Source organism: Panulirus ornatus, chromosome 16, assembly GCF_036320965.1.
Source record: "Panulirus ornatus isolate Po-2019 chromosome 16, ASM3632096v1, whole genome shotgun sequence".
In the NCBI taxonomy this organism is placed as follows: domain Eukaryota; kingdom Metazoa; phylum Arthropoda; class Malacostraca; order Decapoda; family Palinuridae; genus Panulirus; species Panulirus ornatus.
The window spans coordinates 45773709-45787823 of record NC_092239.1 but is presented as its reverse complement, the minus strand read 5'-3'; the positions used below and the strand labels follow the sequence as shown (position 1 = coordinate 45787823).

Here is a 14115-nt window from a genome sequence, read left to right as displayed (position 1 = left end):
CAACAATGTTGCATGGTTCCGAGGCGTGGGCTATGGATAGAGTTGTGCGCAGGAAGGTGGATGTGCTGGAAATGAGATATATATATATGTATATATATATATATATATATATATATATATATATATATATATATATATATATATATATATACATATATATATATATATATATATATATATATATATATATATATATATATATATATATATATAAATAATATATATATATATATATATATATATATATATATATATATATATATAATATAATTTTTTTTTTTTTTTTTTGGCTATGTCGCTGTCTCCCGCGTTTGCGAGGTAGCGCAAGGAAACAGACGAAAGAAATGGCCCAACACACTCCCATACACATGTATATACATACGTCCACACACGCAAATATACATACCTACACAGCTTTCCATGGTTTACCCCAGACGCTTCACATGCCCTGATTCAATCCACTGACAGCACGTCAACCCCGGTATACCACATCGATCCAATTCACTCTATTCCTTGCCCTCCTTTCACCCTCGTGCATGTTCAGGCCCCGATCACAAAAAATCTTTTACACTCCATCTTTCCACCTCCAATTTGGTCTCCCACTTCTCCTCGTTCCCTCCACCTCCGACACATATATCCTCTTGGTCAATCTTTCCTCACTCATCCTCTCCATGTGCCCAAACCACTTCAAAACACCCTCCTCTGCTCTCTCAACCACGCTCTTTTTATTTCCACACATCTCTCTTACCCTTACGTTACTCACTCGATCAAACCACCTCACACCACACATTGTCCTCAAACATCTCATTTCCAGCACATCCATCCTCCTGCGCACAACTCTATCCATAGCCCACGCCTCGCAACCATACAACATTGTTGGAACAACTATTCCTTCAAACATACCCATTTTTGCTTTCCGAGATAATGTTCTCGACTTCCACACATTCTTCAAGGCCCCCAGAATTTTCGCCCCCTCCCCCACCCTATGATCCACTTCCGCTTCCATGGTTCCATCCGCTGCCAGATCCACTCCCAGATATCTAAAACACTTCACTTCCTCCAGTTTTTCTCCATTCAAACTCACCTCCCAATTGACTTGACCCTCAACCTACTGTACCTAATAACCTTGCTCTTATTCACATTTACTCTTAACTTTCTTCTTCCACACACTTTACCAAACTCAGTCACCAGCTTCTGCAGTTTCTCACATGAATCAGCCACCAGCGCTGTATCATCAGCGAACAACAACTGACTCACTTCCCAAGCTCTCTCATCCCCAACAGACTTCATACTTGCCCCTCTTTCCAAAACTCTTGCATTTACCTCCCTAACAACCCCATCCATAAACAAATTAAACAACCATGGAGACATCACACACCCCTGCCGCAAACCTACATTCACTGAGAACCAATCACTTTCCTCTCTTCCTACACGTACACATGCCTTACATCCTCGATAAAAACTTTTCACTGCTTCTAACAACTTTCCTCCCACACCATATATTCTTAATACCTTCCACAGAGCATCTCTATCAACTCTATCATATGCCTTCTCCAGATCCATAAATGCTACATACAAATCCATTTGCTTTTCTAAGTATTTCTCACATACATTCTTCAAAGCAATGTGGCATGAGAAGAGTGGGAGGTGGGTTGATTAGAAAGGGTAGTGAGTGGTGGGATGAAGAAGTAAGAGTATTAGTGAAAGAGAAGAGAGAGGCATTTGGACGATTTTTGCAGGGAAAAAATGCAATTGAGTGGGAGATGTATAAAAGAAAGAGACAGGAGGCCAAGAGAAGGGTGCAAGAGGTGAAAAAAAGGGCAAATGAGAGTTGGGGTGAGAGAGTATCATTAAATTTTAGGGAGAATAAAAAGATGTTCTGGAAGGAGGTAAATAAAGTGCGTAAGACAAGGGAGCAAATGGGAACTTCAGTGAAGGGCGCAAATGGGGAGGTGATAACAAGTAGTGGTGATGTGAGAAGGAGATGGAGTGAGTATTTTGAAGGTTTGTTGAATGTGTTTGATGATAGAGTGGCAGATATAGGGTGTTTTGGTCGAGGTGGTGTGCAAAGTGAGAGGGTTAGGGAAAATGATTTGGTAAACAGAGAAGAGGTAGTGAAAGCTTTGCGGAAGATGAAAGCCGGCAAGGCAGCAGGTTTGGATGGAATTGCAGTGGAATTTATTAAAAAAGGGTGTGACTGTATTGTTGACTGGTTGGTAAGGTTATTTAATGTATGTATGACTCATGGTGAGGTGCCTGAGGATTGGCGGAATGCGTGCATAGTGCCATTGTACAAAGGCAAAGGGGATAAGAGTGAGTGCTCAAATTACAGAGGTATAAGTTTGTTGAGTATTCCTGGTAAGTTATATGGGAGGGTATTGATTGAGAGGGTGAAGGCATGTACAGAGCATCAGATTGGGGAAGAGCAGTGTGGTTTCAGAAGTGGTAGAGGATGTGTGGATCAGGTGTTTGCTTTGAAGAATGTATATATATATATATATATATGTATATATATATATATATATATATATATATATATATATATATATATATATATATATATATATATATATATATATATATATATATATGTATATATATATATATATAAAAATATATATATATATATATATATATTATATATATATATATATATATATATATATATATATATATATATATATATATATATATATATATATATATATACATATATATATATATATATATATATATATATATATATATATATATATATATATATATATATATATATATATATATATATATATATAAATGCCTAGTGCATATGCACCAATAATCACCCATCTCTCTTCATCCTATTTCACTTAATGGATTAAGATATTGGATTAGGTGTTAATTGAAAGACGCGCGAAAAAGAGACTTTTGGATGTTAATGTGCCGAGAGGTGCACTTGGAGAGATGTCTGATCATTATCTTGTGGAGGCGAAGGTGAAGATTTCTCGAGGTTTTTCAGAAAAGAAGAATGTTAGGGTGAGGAGAGTGGTGAGAGTAAGTGAGCTTGGTAAGGAGACTTGTGTGAGGAAGTACCAGGAGGGAATGAGTACAGAAAGGAAAAAGGTGAAAACAAAGTATGGGGAGTGCGGGAGGAATGGGATGTATTTAGGGAATCAGTGATGGCTTGCAGAAAAGATGCTTGTGTCATGAGGAGAGTGGGAAGTTGGCAGATTAGAAAGGGTAGTGACTGGTGTGATGAAGAGGTGAGATTATTAGTGAAAGAGAAGAGAGAGGCATTTGGACAATTTTTACAGGGAAATAATGCAAATGACTGGGATATGTATAAAAGAAAGAGGCAAGACGTCAGGGGAAAGGTGCAGGAGGCGAACAAGAGGGCAAATGAGAGTTGAGGTGAGAAGGTATTATTAAATTTTAGGGAAAATATAAAGGTGTTTTGGAAAGAAGGGACAAGGGAACATCAATGAAGGGGCCTAATGGAGAGGTAATATCAGATTATGGTGATGTGAGAGGGAGATGGAGTGAGTATTTTGAAATGTTCTTGAATGTGTTTCATAATAAAGTGGCAGACATAGGGTGTTTTGGTTGAGGTGGTGTGCAAGGAGAGAGGGTTAGGGAGAATGATTTCGTAAACAGTGAAGAGGTAGTAAGAGCTTTGCGGAAGATGAAAGCCGGCAAGTCAGAGGTTTTGGATGGCATTGCAGTGAATATATTTAAAAAGGGGGTGACTGTATTGATGACTGCTTGGTAAGGATATTTAATGTATGTATAACTCATGGTGAGGTGCCTGAGGACTGGCGGAATGCTTGCATAGTGCCATTGTACAAAGGCAAAGGGGATAAGAGAGAGTGCTCAAATTACAGAGGTATAAGTTTGTTGAGTATTCCTGGGAAATTCCATGGGAGGGTATTGATTGAGAGGGTGAAGGCATGTACAGAGCATCAAATTGGAGAAGAGCAGTGTGGTTTCAGAAGTGGTAGAGAATGTGTGGATCAGGTGTTTGCTTTGAAGAATGTATGTGAGAAATACTTAGGAAAGCAAATGGATTTATATGTAGCATTCATGGATCTGGAAAAGACATATGATATAGTTGATAAAGATGCTCTATGGAAGGTATTAAAAATATAAGGATTGGGAAGTAAGTTGCGAGAAGCAGTGAAAAGTTTTTATCGTGGATGTAAGGCATGTGTACGTGTAGGAAGAGCGGAAAGTGATTTGTTCTCAGTGAAAGTTGGTTTTCGACAGGGTTGTGTGATGTCTCCATGGTTGTATAATTTGTTTATGGATAGGGTTTTAGGGAGGTGAATGAAAGAGTTTTGGAAAGAGGGGCAAGTATGCAGTCTGTTGTGGATGAGAGAGCTTAGGAAGTGAGTCAGTTGTTGTTCGCTAATGATACAGCGCTGGTGGCTGATTCGGGTGAGAAACTGCAGAAGCTGGTGACTGAGTTTGGTAAAGTGTGTGATAGAAGAAAGCTGAGCGTAAATGTGAATAAGAGCAAGGATATTAGGTACAGTAGGGTTGAGGGATAAGTTTATTGGGAGGTAAGTTTGAATGGAGAAAAACTGGAGGATGTGAAGTGCTTTAGATATCTGGGAGTGGATTTGGCAGCGGATGTAACAATGGAAGCAGAAGCGAATCATAGGGTGGGGTAGGGAGCGAAAGTTCTAGGAGCGTTCAAAAATGTGTGGAAGTCGAAAACGCTATATTGGAAAGCAAAAATGGGTACGTTTGAAGGAATAGTGTTTCCAACAATGTTATAAGGTTGTGAGGCATGGGCAATAGATAGAGTTGTGAGCAGGAGGGTGGATATGCCGGAAATGAAATGTTTGAGGACAATGTGTGGTGTGAGGTGGTTTGATCGAGTAAGTAATGAAAGGGTAAGATAGATGTGTGGTAATAAAAAGAGTGTGGTTGAGAGAGCAGAAGAGGGTGTTTTGAGATGGTTTGGTCACATGGAGAGAATGAATGAAGAATGACTGACAAAGAGGAAATATGTGACGGAGGTGGAGGGAACGAGGAGAAGTGAAAGGCCAAATTGGAGGTGGAAAGATGGAGTTAGAAAGATTTTGAGTACTCGGGGCCTGATCATGCAGGAGGGTGAAAGGCGTGCAAGGAATAGAGTGAATTAGAACGATGTTGTATACCGGGTTCGACATGCTGTCAATGGATTAAACCAGGGCATGTGAAGCGTATGGGGTAAACCATGGAAAGTTCTGTGTGGCCTGGATGTGAAAAGGATGCTGTGGTTTCGGTGCATTATACATGACAGATAGAGACTGAGTGTGAACGAATGTGGTATTTGTTGTCTTTTCTTACCGCTACCTCGCGCACATTTGGGTGAAGGGGGTTTTCGTTTCATAAGTGGAGGGCTGGTGACCGGAATGAATAGAGGCAGAAAGTTTGAATTATGTACATGTGTATGTATGTATATGTCTCTGTGTGTATAGATATGTATACGGTGAGATGTATAGGTATGTATATATACATGTCTGTACACGTATGTATATACATGTGTATGTGGGTGGGTTGGGTTATTCTTTCGTCTGTGTCTTTATAAAAAAGAGAATATATATCTATATATATTTATTTATATTTTTTTATTATACTTTGTCGCTGTCTCCCGCGTTTGCGAGGTAGCGCAAGGAAACAGACGAAAGAAATGGCCCACCCCCCCCCCCAATACACATGTATATACATACGTCCACACACACAAATATACATACCTACACAGCTTTCCATGGTTTACCCCAGACGCTTCACATGCCTTGATTCAATCCACTGACAGCACGTCAACCCCGGTATACCACATCGATCCAATTCACTCTATTCCTTGCCCTCCTTTCACCCTCCTGCATGTTCAGGCCCCGATCACACAAAATCTTTTTCACTCCATCTTTCCACCTCCAATTTGGTCTCCCTCTTCTCCTCGTTCCCTCCACCTCCGACACATATATCCTCTTGGTCAATCTTTCCTCACTCATTCTCTCCATGTGCCTAAACCACTTCAGAACACCCTCTTCTGCTCTCTCAACCACGCTCTTTTTATTTCCACACATCTCTCTTACCCTTACGTTACTCACTCGATCAAACCACCTCACACCACACATTGTCCTCAAACATCTCATTTCCAGCACATCCATCCACCTGCGCACAACTCTATCCATAGCCCACGCCTCGCAACCATACAACATTGTTGGAACCACTATTCCTTCAAACATACCCATTTTTGCTGTCCGAGATAATGTTCTCGACTTCCACACATTCTTCAAGGCCCCCAGAATTTTCGCCCCCTCCCCCATCCTATGATCCACTTCCGCTTCCATGGTTCCATCCGCTGCCAGATCCACTCCCAGATATCTAAAACACTTCACTTCCTCCAGTTTTTCTCCATTCAAACTCACCTCCCAATTGAATTGACCCTCAACCCTACTGTACCTAATAACCTTGCTCTTATTCACATTTACTCTTAACTTTCTTCTTCCACACACTTTACCAAACTCAGTCACCAGCTTCTGCAGTTTCTCACATGAATCAGCCACCAGCGCTGTATCATCAGCGAACAACAACTGACTCACTTCCAAAGCTCTCTCATCCCCAACAGACTTCATACTTGCCCCTCTTTCCAAAACTCTTGCATTTACCTCCCTAACAACCCCATCCATAAACAAATTAAACAACCATGGAGACATCACACATACCTGCCGCAAACCTACATTCACTGAGAACCAATCACTTTCCTCTCTTCCTACACGTATATATGCCTTACATACTCGATAAAAACTTTTCACTGCTTCTAACAACTTTCCTCCCACACCATATATTCTTAATACCTTCCACAGAGCATCTCTATCAACTCTATCATATGCCTTCTCCAGATCCATAAATGCTACATACAAATCCATTTGCTTTTCTAAGTATTTCTCACATACATTCTTCAAAGCAAACACCTGATCCACACATCCTCTACCACTTCTGAAACCACACTGCTCTTCCCCAATCTGATGCTCTGTACATGCCTTCACCCTCTCAATCAATATCCTCCCATATAATTTACCAGGAATACTCAACAAACTTATACCTCTGTAATTTGAGCACTCACTCTTATCCCCTTTGCCTTTGTACAATGGCACTATGCACGCATTCCGCCAATCCTCAGGCACCTCACCATGAGTCATACATACATTAAATAACCTTACCAACCAGTCAACAATACAGTCACCCCCTTTTTTAATAAATTCCACTGCAATACCATCCAAACCTGCTGCCTTGCCGGCTTTCATCGTCCGCAAAGCTTTCACTACCTCTTCTCTGTTTACCAAATCATTTTCCCTAACCCTCTCACTTTGCAAACAACCTCGACCAAAACACCCTATATCTGCCACTCTATCATCATACACATTCAACAAACCTTCAAAATACTCACTCCATCTCCTTCTCACATCACCACTACTTGTTATCACCTCCCCATTTGCGCCCTTCACTGAAGTTCCCATTTGCTCCCTTGTCTTACGCACTTTATTTACCTCCTTCCAAAACATCTTTTTATTCTTCCTAAAATTTAATGATACTCTCTCACCCCAACTCTCATTTGCCCTTTTTTTCACCTCTTGCACCTTTCTCTTGACCTCCTGTCTCTTTCTTTTATACATCTCCCACTCAATTGTATTTTTTCCCTGCAAAAATCGTCCAAATGCCTCTCTCTTCTCTTTCACTAACACTCTTACTTCTTCATCCCACCACTCACTACCCTTTCTAATCAACCCACTTCCCACTCTTCTCATGCCACAAGCATCTTTTGCGCAATCCATCACTGATTCCCTAAATACATCCCATTCCTCCCCCACTCCCCTTACTTCCATTGTTCTCACCTTTTTCCATTCTGTACTCAGTCTCTCCTGGTACTTCCTCACACAGGTCTCCTTCCAAAGCTCACTTACTCTCACCACCCTCTTCACCCCAACATTCACTCTTCTTTTCTGAAAACCCATACAAATCTTCACCTTAGCCTCCAAAAGATAATGATCAGACATCCCTCCAGTTGCACCTCTCAGCACATTAACATCCAAAAGTCTCTCTTTCGTACGCCTGTCAATTAACACGTAATCCAATAACGCTCTCTGGCCATCTCTCCTACTTACATAAGTATACTTATGTATATCTCGCTTTTTAAACCAGGTATTCCCAATCATCAGTCCTTTTTCATCACATAAATCTACAAGCTCTTCACCATTTCCATTTACTACACTGAACACCCCATGTATACCAATTATTCCCTCAACTGCCACATTACTCATCTTTGCATTCAAATCACCCATCACTATAACCCGGTCTCGTGCATCAAAACCACTAACACACTCATTCAGCTGCTCCCAAAACACTTGCCTCTCACGATCTTTCTTCTCATGCCCAGGTGCATATGCACCAATAATCACCCACCTCTTTCCATCAACTTTCAGTTTTATCCATATTAATCGAGAATTTACTTTCTTACATTCTATCACATACTCCCACAACTCCTGTTTCAGGAGTATTGCTACTCCTTCCCTTGCTCTTGTCCTCTCACTAACCCCTGACTTTACTCCCCAGACATTCCCAAACCACTCTTCCCCTTTACCCTTGAGCTTCGTTTCACTCAGAGCCAAAACATCCAGGTTCCTTTCCTCAAACATACTACCTATCTCTCCTTTTTTCACATCTTCGTTACATCCACACACATTTAGGCACCCCACTCTGAGCCTTCGAGGAGGATGAGCACTCCCCGCGTGACTCCTTCTTCTGTTTCCCATTTTAGAAAGTTAATACAAGGACGGGAGGATTTCTGGCCCCCCCGCTCCCGTCCCCTCTAGTCGCTTTCTACGACACGCGAGGAATACGTGGGAAGTATTCTTTCACCCCTATCCCTAGGGATAATATACATATACATATACATACACACATACACACACATACACATACATACGCACATATACACACACACACACACATACATATATATACATATGAAAAATGTAAGAAACAATTTAGAAAACTGAAACTTCTAGCTTGAAATGAATGAAAAAATGAATGTCACATAATGGTTCAACCTCTGGCTATGGAAAAAGGAAATGTATAATTTATTTACACAAACGTCAATAGCAGTTCTCATCAATTTAACCACTGTATCAATAAGCTTCAATGTCTAAGCTACATTTTTCTCCAATTTCACTGTTTTCTTGTCAAACACCATGTATGAAAACTGTCACTCCAGTAAAACAACTATAAACATTTACTTCCCCTTTAAAAAAAGTTCTGGGGAAGTCTGTCTCTAATCACTGCGGGAAACTCTACCACCTGGCGAGGTTTGTGTTGCAATGGTTCCCGATTCACAAACGTAGTAGCATCACTGGTGGGCCAAGGTAGTTCCGTTTGCGAAGAGGCGCTTTATATGATGTCTTGACACACGATGATCTTAACGAGGTGATGATAGAGGTCCAGTGGAAATATATAGAGGCATATATATATATATATATATATATATATATATATATATATATATATATATATATATATATATATATATATATATATATATATATATATATATATATATATATATATATATATATATATATATATATATATATATATATATATGTGTGGATCAGGTGTTTGCTTTGAAGAATGTATGTGAGAAATACTTAGAAAAGCAAATGGATTTGTATGTAGCATTTATGGATCTGGAGAAGGCATATGATAGAGTTGATAGAGATGCTCTGTGGAAGGTATTAAGAATATATGGTGTGGGAGGAAAGTTGTTAGAAGCAGTGAAAAGTTTTTATCGAGGATGTAAGGCATGTGTACGTGTAGGAAGAGAGGAAAGTGATTGGTTCTCAGTGAATGTAGGTTTGCGGCAGGGGTGTGTGATGTCTCCATGGTTGTTTAATTTGTTTATGGATGGGGTTGTTAGGGAGGTAAATGCAAGAGTTTTGGAAAGAGGGGCAAGTATGAAGTCTGTTGGGGATGAGAGAGCTTGGGAAGTGAGTCAGTTGTTGTTCGCTGATGATACAGCGCTGGTGGCTGATTCATGTGAGAAACTGCAGAAGCTGGTGACTGAGTTTGGGAAAGTGTGTGGAAGAAGAAAGTTAAGAGTAAATGTGAATAAGAGCAAGGTTATTAGGTACAGTAGGGTTCAAGGTCAATTCAATTGGGAGGTGAGTTTGAATGGAGAAAAACTGGAGGAAGTGAAGTGTTTTAGATATCTGGGAGTGGATCTGGCAGCGGATGGAACCATGGAAGCGGAAGTGGATCATAGGGTGGGGGAGGGGGCGAAAATTCTGGGGGCCTTGAAGAATGTGTGGAAGTCGAGAACATTATCTCGGAAAGCAAAAATGGGTATGTATGAAGGAATAGTGGTTCCAACAATGTTGTATGGTTGCGAGGCGTGGGCTATGGATAGAGTTGTGCGCAGGAGGATGGATGTGCTGGAAATGAGATGTTTGAGGACAATGTGTGGTGTGAGGTGGTTTGATCGAGTGAGTAACGTAAGGGTAAGAGAGATGTGTGGAAATAAAAAGAGCGTGGTTGAGAGAGCAGAAGAGGGTGTTTTGAAGTGGTTTGGGCACATGGAGAGGATGAGTGAGGAAAGATTGACCAAGAGGATATATGTGTCGGAGGTGGAGGGAACAAGGAGAAGAGGGAGACCAAATTGGAGGTGGAAAGATGGAGTGAAAAAGATTTTGTGTGATCGGGGCCTGAACATGCAGGAGGGTGAAAGGAGGGCAAGGAATAGAGTGAATTGGAGCGATGTGGTATACCGGGGTTGACGTGCTGTCAGTGGATTGAATCAAGGCATGTGAAGCGTCTGGGGTAAGCCATGGAAAGCTGTGTAGGTATGTATATTTGCGTGTGTGGACATATGTATATACATGTGTATGGGAGGGGTTGGGCCATTTCTTTCGTCTGTTTCCTTGCGCTACCTCGCAAACGCGGGAGACAGCGACAAAGTATAATAAAATAAAAATATAATATATATATATATATATATGTATATATATATTTATATATATAAATATATATGTATATATATATATATATATATATATATATATATATATATATATATATATATATATATATATATATATATATATATATATATATATATATATATATATATATATATATATATATATATATATATATATATATATATATATATATATATATATATATATATATATATATATATATATATATATATATATATATATATATATATATATATATATATATATATATATATATATATATATATATATATATATATATATATATATATATATATATATATATATATATATGTGTGTGTGTATGTATTTAATTTATCTATCTATTTTGCTATGTCGCTGTCTCCCGCGTAAGCGCGGTAGCGCAAGGAAAAAATGGCCTAACCCACCCACATAAACATGTATATACATACACGTCAACACACATCGCATATACGTACCTATACGTCTCAATGTATACATATATATATACAAACACAGACATATAAATATATACTCATGTACATAATTCATACTGTCTTCCTTTACTCATTCCCAATACCACCACGCCACACATAACAACACCCTCCTCCCTCATGTGTGCGAGGTAGCGCTAGGAAAAGACAACAAAGGCCTCATTCGTTCACAATCAGTCTCTAGCTGTCATGTAATAATGAACCGAAACCACAGCTCCCTTTCCACATCCAGGCACCACACAACTTTCCATGGTTTGCCCCAGACGCTTCACATGCCCTGGTGCAATCCAGTGACAGGACGTCGACCCCGGTATACTATATCGTTCCAATTCACTCTGTTCCTTGCCCGCCTTTCACTCTCCTGCATATTCAGGCCACGATCACACAAAATCTTTTTCACTCTATCTTTCCACCTCCAATTTCGTCAACCATTTCTCCTCGTTCCCTCCACCTCTAACACATATATCCTCTTGGTCAATCTTTCCTCACTCATTCTCTCCATGTAACCATACCATTTCAAAACACCCTCTTCTGCTCTCTCAACCACACTCTTTTCATTACCACACATCCCTCTTACCCTTACATTACTTACACGATCAAACCACCTCACACCACATGTCCTCAAACATCTCATTTCCATCACATCCATCCTCCTGCGCACAACTCTATCCATCGCCCACGCCTCGCAACAATACAACATTGTTGGAACCACTATTCCTTTAAACATACGCATTTTTGCTTTCCGAGATAATATTCTCGACTTCCGCATATTCTTCAAGGCTCCCAGAATTTTCAACCCCTCCCCCACCCTATGATTCACTGCCGATTCCATGGTTCCATCCGCTGCCAGATCCACTCCCAGACATCTTAAACACTTCACTTCCTCCAGTTTAGCTCCATTCGAACTTACCTCCCAATTTACTTGACCCTAAACCATACTGTACCTAATAACCTTACTCTTATTCATATTTACTCTCAACTTTCTTCCCTCACACACTTTACCAAACTCAGTTACTAGCTTCTGCAGTTTCTTACATGAATCAGCCACCAGCGCTGTATCATCAGCGAACAACAACTGACTCACTTCCCAAGCTCTCTCATCCACAACAGACTTCATACTTGCCCTCTTTCCAAAACTCTTGCATTCACCTCCCTAGCAACCCAATCCATAAACAAATCAAACAACCATGGAGACATCACACACCCCTGCCGCAAACCTACATTCACTGAGAACCAATCACTTTCTTCTCTTCCTACACGTACATATGCCTTACATCTTCGATAAAAACTTTTCACTGCTTCTAATAACTTGCCTTCAACACCATATATTCTTAATACCTTCCACAGAGCATCTCTATCAACTCTATCATATGCCTTCCCCAGATCCATAAATGCTACATACAAATCCATTTCTTTTCTAAGTATTTCTCACATACATTCTTCAAAGGAAACACCTGATCCACACATCCTCTACCACTTCTGAAAACACACTGCTCTTCCCCAATCTGATGCTCTGTACATTCCTTCACCCTCTCAATCAATACCCTCCTATATAATTTACCAGGAATACTCAACAAACTTATACCTCTGTAATTTGAGCACTCACTCTTAGCCCCTTTGCCTTTGTACAGTGGCACTTTTTAAGCATTCCGCTAATCCCCAGCCACCTCACCATGAATCATCCATACATTAAATAACCTTACCAACCAGTCAACACACAGTCACCCCATTTTTTAATAAATTGTACTGCAATACCATTCAAACCCGCTGCCTTGCCGGCTTTCATCTTCCGCAAAGCTTTTACTACCTCTTCTCTGTTTACCAAATCATTTTCCCTAATCCTCTCACTTTGCCCACCACCTCGACCGAAGTACCCTATATCTGCCAATCTATCATCAAACACATTCAACAAACCTTCAAAATACTCATTCCATCTCCTTCTCACATCACCACTACATGTTATCACCTCCCCATTAGTCCCCTTCACTGAAGTTCCCATTTGCTCCCTTGTCTTACGCACTTTATTTACCTTCTTTCAAAATATCTTTTTATTCACCCTAAAATTTAATGATACTCTCTCACCCCGACTCTCATTTGCCGTCTTTTTCACCTCTTGCATCTTTCTCTTGACCTCCTGCCTCTTTCTTTTATACATCTCCCACTCATTTGCATTATTTCCCTGCAAAAATCGTCGAAATGCCTCTCTCTTCTCTTTCACTAATGATATTACTTCTTCATCCCACCACTCACTACACTTTCTAAACTGCCCACCTCCCACGCTTCTCATGCCAAAAGCATCTTTTGCGCAAGCTATCACTGCTTCTCTAAGTACATCCCATTCCGCCCCCACTCCCCTTACCTCCTTTGTTCCCACAATTTTCCATTTTGTATTCAGTCTCTCCTGGTATTTCTTCACACAAGTCTCCTTCCCAAGCTCACTTACTCTCACCACTCTTTTCACCTCAACATTCTCTCTTCTTTTCTGAAAACCTCTGCAAATCTTCACCTTCGCCTCCACAAGATAATGATCAGACATCCCTCCAGTTGTACCTCTCCGCACATTAACATCCAAAAGTCTCTCTTTGGCGCGTCTATCAATTAACACGTAATCCAATAAT

At 40.0% G+C, this 14115-nt stretch overlaps 1 protein-coding gene across 1 annotated transcript in view; it reads left to right on the top strand.

The window, feature by feature from the left end:
* LOC139753926 (glutamate receptor ionotropic, delta-2-like) overlaps positions 1-14115 on the top strand; it is a 53529-nt gene that overhangs the window by 23244 nt on the left and 16170 nt on the right. The window lies entirely within an intron of this gene.